The sequence below is a fragment of the Condylura cristata genome, unplaced genomic scaffold (genome assembly GCF_000260355.1).
Source record: "Condylura cristata isolate star-nosed mole 26May11 unplaced genomic scaffold, ConCri1.0 scaffold00001, whole genome shotgun sequence".
Lineage (NCBI taxonomy): Eukaryota > Metazoa > Chordata > Mammalia > Eulipotyphla > Talpidae > Condylura > Condylura cristata.
In genome coordinates, this window is record NW_004567102.1 from 67352129 (window position 1) to 67359638 (window position 7510).

Genomic DNA, 7510 nt, shown 5'->3' on the forward strand with positions numbered 1-7510 from the left:
AATAAAGAAATCTTTAAAAAAGAACAAACTATTCCCAAAGTCTCGAGGGCACTTTACTACAAATTTTTAGAGCAACCTTCAATCCTATTATCTTTCTTTCTTTCCAATCTCTTCCTATCTGTAATTTTCTATATAGGTTATGACTCTTTTTGCTTCTCCTGAAACCAATCAATAACACTTGAACTCTGATACCCAGAATTTGTTTGTTTCCTTTATCCCTGACCTGTGCTCCCAAAGTTGCTTTTAGGCTATAAATGATGTAAATATAAAGCTTTGTTTCTCTTATACAAAGGATAACAGTACTAGTTACTTGATATTCAATATGAAACACTTGATTCATATATTTTGTCTAATTTAATAACATTGATATTTCACTATTTCTTTGGCAATTCTGCTCTTACTATTGAAGACTTTGAATCATTTTTGCCCACATGCATTCTTTTTTATAATCTGCTAGGTGTTTTTCTACTGCTCTTTGTATTATTTTCCCATGTTATATTCTTTTTTTTTTTTAAAGCTGTGGTAATATTGGGGAATTCCCATCAGATATTTTTTTTCCCTGTGGTTGTTTTTTTTTTTTTAAACTGTGTTGTTTGCATGTTTTTATGTTTTTAAAGTTTAAGATCCTTTTAACTTGCTTCCTTATTTAGGTCTCATGAAAGAAATGACAGTAGAATATTCCTCTCATCAACACAGAAGACTTTCTTCTGAATAGAAAGCCAACTGTTGAGTGTGATGAGACAACACCTAGAGGAGAGCTCAGAAGCTTTTGTTGATTGTTATTGGGAGAGAACAATCCAGAATTCACCACATGCCTCTGAGTGACAATATTTTATAATGAATAGAATTATTCATGTTTTTAGCACTTATTTAAAAATTGGCGGGTGGATTTTCAGCTATATTGCCATAAATGGATTTGCAAGACCTTTCAACAAAATGCTGGTTGTGAAATTATTTCAGAAATTACTTGAGGGATGAGTAAGGTCTCTACATTGTGGAGGATTTCTGCCTCACCTTCTTTGTTTCCTTTGGCTGACCCAGTAATAAATTGTCATAAGAGAAATTAGCAATAGAAAATATCAATTTAATTTTGTGTGCAAAGAGTTCCATAAGATGAGGAATCTAGTGAATGACCAAGTCAGTATATAACTCTCGGACAAAGAAGCACTAAATCTGTAGAGAAAACACAGGACAAAGAAATTCTTGAAAGCTTTGGTTTGTACAACTAATTTAGTGAGCCAAGCTGAGCGTGTTTGCATAGTTTTGTATACCTATCTCTAAGATAAGTGTGTCTCCCCATCTCTGGGCAGGGAAGGTGTCTTTCACATGGAGGGATTTCCTGCTGTAAGGGAACCAGAAAAGAGAAAATTCCTTCTTTAAGCTGAAAGGAAGGTTTAGAATAGCATTTGTTTTTTTTGACGGTTTCTTTAAGATTGGAAATAATCAGTGAACTGCTTTGATACATTTTGGGACAGACTGATGCAAACAGTTGAAAGCCAGTGGAGTTAAACTGTGGACTTTATAGTTAAAGGTTAAATCCCCCTAACTCAGTAAGATATAAAGAGCTTAGACCGTGGTCAGATGGAATGTGGCTATACTTAGAAGTATATGAAGCCTTATTCTAAACTAACATAAAGTTTAACTAATACAAGGGATTCCTGAGCTTTGATGGAGCTAAGAAATGAGTTAGAAAAGTTACCAACACCACTGGAGAAACCCCAAGTGAAGGGTACACAGGGCCCATATCAGACTTCACATGGGTAAGTAAAGGTCCAACAAGAGAAGCAAATCAAAGTAAAGTCTCTCTATACGTTGCCCAAGAACTCTGTCCAATGCCTACCAGCCAACATCTTGCAGAGTAGATGTATGGGCACAGACAGGAAGAATGGACACCATTACCTCCAAACTCTGAGTTACCCCAAATACACTAGAAGGGATCAAGCTAAAATAATGAATTTTTAGTAGTGTTCATTGTCTTGGATGAAACTACTATGGTAGTTTCAGTGCTGAGTAAGTAAGGAAACAAACAAACTGAGATAGAGAGTTGTTGCTTTTGCCATCCAACATTTAATCCCTATTCTTTTGGACTAATACAGCAATTTTGTGTTGGGGAAGCAGTCTCTTAGTTATACCTTACTCAGTTCAGCATGTATGTGGCTCTTTCTATAGTACCAGACCCTGATTTTTGTAAAGCACTAGAGAGGGATTGAGACACTGTGATTTAGTATTTAGAGAATGGATCTTAGCACAAACTAAACTCCATTTAGTCTGGAGTCAAATGGAGACTGAGGAAGGAGTTCACTGCTTTGTGCACACTCCTAGGATAGAATTTGCAAATTGAGAGCTTGTTTGTAGGTCTGTGAACTCTACAGCTGCATGCATTATTGGCCTCGACGGTGTTTTAAAATATATTGACTGAATTGACAATATTTTATTTTCAACATATAAATATCCATGTTTTTAGCACTTATTTAAAAATCTGGGGTGGATTTTCTGCTACATCACTATAAAGAGATTTAAAATTCCTTTCAACAAAATGCTGGTTGTGAAATCATTTCAGGGTTCAAAGGCATACAAAAGACAAACAAGATAAGAAGCACTCATTCTTCTAAACTAAGATTTTTGCATATGAAGAGTTTGTAGTCTTTAGACATGAGAAGGGTAGACTTAATTTGTGGGTTGATGGTAGGGAAAAAAAGGCAAAATTTAAAAAATAACAGGTAGTTTACAGTTTTAGGTCTAGATGGGTAAAAACATTTTTTTTTGTTCTTTTTTTTTTAAAGTAACCAGAATCCAAGGTTGCCATAAACATGTAATTCTAATGTTCAGTATTCAACAAAAAATTAGGATAAGTCGAAAGAAACAAGAACATGTGACTCGTGCAGGAAAAAAAATCAATATGTGTGTGTACATACACATATATTTTTAATTACTTTGAAAAATATAATGGCTAAAATAACAGCTGTAATTGCATCATTAACTTTGTATCATGCAGAGATTAATATATTTGGCAATAATAGTACAAAAAAGAGATGAGAAAATGAAAATGTATTTCAGGGAAAAATGCTGCATTTTACTAGAGTTAAACCAGTATTAATCTAAAGTATATGTTAGATTAAAGATGCATATTATAGCCTCTAAGTAACTACTAAAAAATAACTTTAAAAATAAAAACTTAAGGGCCCTTCCTGGTGCCGCAGTGGGTTAAATAAAGCACAGCACTGCAAGCGAGCTGCAGATGCCTCAGTGCGAGTTCAAATCCCCAGCCCAGAGGTGACCCATATGGCTTGGCAGACCTCTCCGGACCCACCCACTGCTCCCCTCAGCAGTGTCAATCTGCCTGTTCTGCTTCCCACTCTGACTCTAGTGAACCCTCTCACCGCCCCTGCTCCTCTGACTTGTACCCCAGTTCTCAATGAATAAATAAATCTTTAAAAAATAATAAAAATTAAAAATTAAAATGCAGCAGAGGAGTTAACATGGAATAATAAAAAATATTTAAAGCACAGGTTTAAAGACAAGAAAGGGAAATAGAGATACTAAAAAAAAATTGCAATATAAGAATAGGAGACATGGAAAACAAAGAGCAAAGTTATCAGAATAAATTCAGATGATCTGGCAACCCCAGATTTTGTTTGAAATGAGGTATAAGTGATGGTGGTGAGCGGCTGAAGCTGGGAAGGCTAACGTAAGATGCTCCCTTGAGGTGGGATCTTCATTTTTTTCACTTTCCATTGTTCAGTAGTTTCTATTGCTTGCAATTACATCCTACACGTGTAGCTTTACCTCCTTCATTTTGTTACCTCACTGAGGCACTTTTGCTCCATCCTAGGGACAAGGATACCTTTTGTAGAGACATGTCCAATGACAGCTCAAATGTTCTTAGCTCATAAATCACAGTTACGTAGAATTTAAATGATTTAATTCCCTCTTCTAACGATGGCTATTGATTGATTTAAGTATGGAAAGGACAGGTTTAACTTTTCATGTAATGTTGGGAAATGTATATTTTGTTGGTATTTAGAAGATAGTACAGTTTTATGACATTATTTACTACACCTTTTTTTATTCTTTAAACTTTTTAGTAAACATTTCTTGAAAGATGACAATTAGGCAGAAACATGCCCAAATAATAAGGGCATAGTGATGAATTTTTACAAAGTACATGTATATGTTTAACTGGAATCCAGAGATAGCTAGCTAGAGAGAGAGTGAGTGAGTGAGTGACCGAGAGAGAGAGAGAGAGAGAGAGAGAGAGAGAGAGAGAGAGCCTTCCTTTGGGAGTCCAAAAGTCTCCCATTCTCTAATGGTAACCAAATTTTCATCTGATTATTTCATCTGTTTTTGTACTTTATATTTTGTAAATGAGGAAACCAAAAACTCAGAGAATTCTTGTAATTTGTACAAGGTCACATACTGATCCAAGCTTCTTCCTCTAGAGAGCATATTTTTATGTTCACAAAATGGAAAGAAAAATTAGAATGTCACAAAAATCTTAAAAACAAATTAATGTCATGGAAACTGCTTTTCCTTAAATCTCATGAAGACCACAGTATCTATGATTCTTAAAACTTTTTAGACAGTGTAGATGTCTTTGGTATTTTGCTGGAGAACTGGAGCAAGTTGAAGGAGCTCTGGAGCAGCTGCTAAAATCATTAGTTTCAGCATATTTTATTTTTTGAAAGTTGAGAAGTGTTCTCAACTTCAGAAGCCATAATTTAGGCATAGATAAAGTGGTTTTGTCTGGGATGCTGGCTTTATCTCTCTTGAAAATATCTAAATATGGACAGAAATGTTTAAGTTACATACTGCAAAACTTACAGAATCTTATAAAATCTTTAAAAAATTTTTTTATGCATGCAAGAATGGGGGTGCAGGCCAGAGGTGTAGGGGATGAGAGGGTTCACCAGAGATAGAGTGGGAAACAGAACAGGTGGGTCTACTTAAGTACACTGCTGAGGGGAGCAGTGGCATACTGGTAGACTGTGTGCCAGGTCTTCCCTGTACCTTTGTACATTTTGTTTGGCCTTTAAAGTGTTTTTTTTTAAACTGTTTTACTTAATTCTGTAGAAAAATTTTGCAATCTGGAGAATTCACACAAACATCTAAATTTCCTGTTTGTCTTGAAAAATCTATCTGACCACAAGAGGCACAGATTCTGCCAATAACTGTCCCCTTCCACAGCTCACAGTTACCTAGGGGAAGGTGGGGGAGGGTGGGGGGGCGGGGGGAAGAGGGGGGGCTTCCTCCCATACTCCCATCAGCTCTGGTCTATGAGCTTATGACCTGTAGGAGGTGTCCGGCCTTGTCCCCTATGTGGTCTTTCACAAGGTTCGTGTCCTTGGGTGCAGTTACACACTCGCACCTTGTTTTTGTCTGTGAGAAGAATCTGTGGAATGACTCCATGGAGTAGATTTTTAGAACTTTTGCCACTTAATTGACAGCCGGTGGAGCAAATCTTTGTCCTTGATCTGATTTTTGGAAACAGTCAAAGGAAAATTTAGAGCCAAGTTTGGGCTAAAAAAAATTATGTGTGACTATGAAATAGTGCAAACCTGTTTCTCTTGGGTAGTTTGTGAGCTGACTCAAAGATAATTAAAAACTCAATGATGTTTGACGAATGACCTTTACTTCTCCAGAGGCCAGTTAGTGCTTCCACTAAGCTCTCCTATGTATGACTGCAGTCTACATATATGACTTGAGTTTTTAAGTTTCTGTTTACTTCTTTCACCACTTTCACCAGATAAAGTCACTTGGGAAAGATTTTACAACTTAATTTTTGATAGGCAGGTCTAGTTGGAGGCCGAAAGATGGGAGGATTCGTACTTGAATGAATGAATGGCCAGTGTAAATGGAAAGCGTCTCAAATTGACCTGTTTAAAGGGGACAACACTGGAAACCTGTTAAAAGTTTATTTTATTTTGTAAAGATTTTTTATTTACACATTCAAGAACTTGGGTATAGGCCAGAGGTGGGTGTTGTTTATATGAGAGATCTACCAGAAATAGTGGGGAGCATAATAGGCACAACAACTAAATATACTATTGAGGGGAGTAGCAGAGTAGTGGAGAAGATAGGAGAGGTCTGTTGAGCGTGTAGCTCCCTGGCCTGCCAGGGGATGGAACTCCTGCTAAGGTGGCTGTTGATGGCCTGAAAACACTGTCTCTAACCCCTGTGCCACCAGAGAGGGCCGTGGTAAACGTTTGTTCTGATTTTTTTTTTAAAGATTTATTTATTTGTGCATACAGAACTGGGGTGCAGGCCAGAGGTGCAGGGCGGTGAGAGAATTCACCAGAGACAGAGGATTCACCAGGGAGCAGAAGAGGCAGATGGACGAAGTACACTGCTGAGGGGAGCAGCGGGTGCTGTCAGCAGAGTTTTGCTGCACCATGTGGGTCACCTCCGGGGCCTGGATCGAACTCACGCTTAAGTGACTTTAGCTTCTTAGTGCTGTGTTTTAATGTCCTGCGCCTGTTCTGATCTTTTAAACATTTGTGTAAATTTGTGCCATCAAAGTAAAAGTGAAATTGAACTATAACTTTTCTTAGTCAGTGAAGTTGGTGGTATTGAAAAGGAATTGAAAGTCACTGGTTTCTCCTTGACAGGCAAAGCGCTCTTCATCTTAGAGCTGTGGTTTTGTAACTGATGAGAAAGGAAGTGTAAAGCTGTAGAATCACAGTTGAATAAAAACCCACTAAGAATTATAGCCCACGGTGCTTTATCTATAGCTCATAGATAAAGTAGTAAAGTAGTTCATATTGCATTCGAATTTTTGATGTTACTAACCTAGTTATCAGAGTCAGGAAAATACCAACACTGAACCTTTCACAGAACAAATCTAAAGAAACTAGTAAATTAAATATTAATACAAAAGCAGCACCACAAACATAGAAACCACATAAAAGCATAAAAAGCTAAACGTCCCATACATGCATGTATGTTTGTGAAAACAGGTTATTTTCAGGGTGGATAGTCCTCTCTCAGCAGCAAAGGCCGCGGTGGGGAGCAGGGTTTTGAGGGAATTCTTGTTTCTAAGAGGCGAAAAAGAAGGAAGCCTTTTCTCATGCTTGATTCTAGATTCTAGTTACTTGTCCATCCAGAAACACACACATCTGTTCGATTCTACTCTCCCGCTTTTGAGAAGCTGCAGTAGCCTCAGCTGCATCCTTCTCCTCCTCCTCTCGCTCTATTTTGGGGCCCCATGATCTCATGCCCTCTGCAGACCGCACTGCAATTCTAGCAGAGCCCGCGCCGAGAGGCGACGCACGGCGCTTCTCGCAGGAGTTTGGACGGTGCCCGGGGCGCGGGGAGGGGGAAGGCTCGGGGTGAAGTTAAAGACACGCCCACGTAAAGGGCCCAAAATAACCGACACGCTGAGTGCCCGAAATCAGACAGGAAGCCAAATAATCCGGGGCGTAGAGTTGCTTTCCCCTCACTTGCAGCGCTGGGCGGAGGGCTTGCAGCCAAGGGTCTGGCGGCGGGGCGGGCGCGCCGGCTGGGCGGGGCGGGG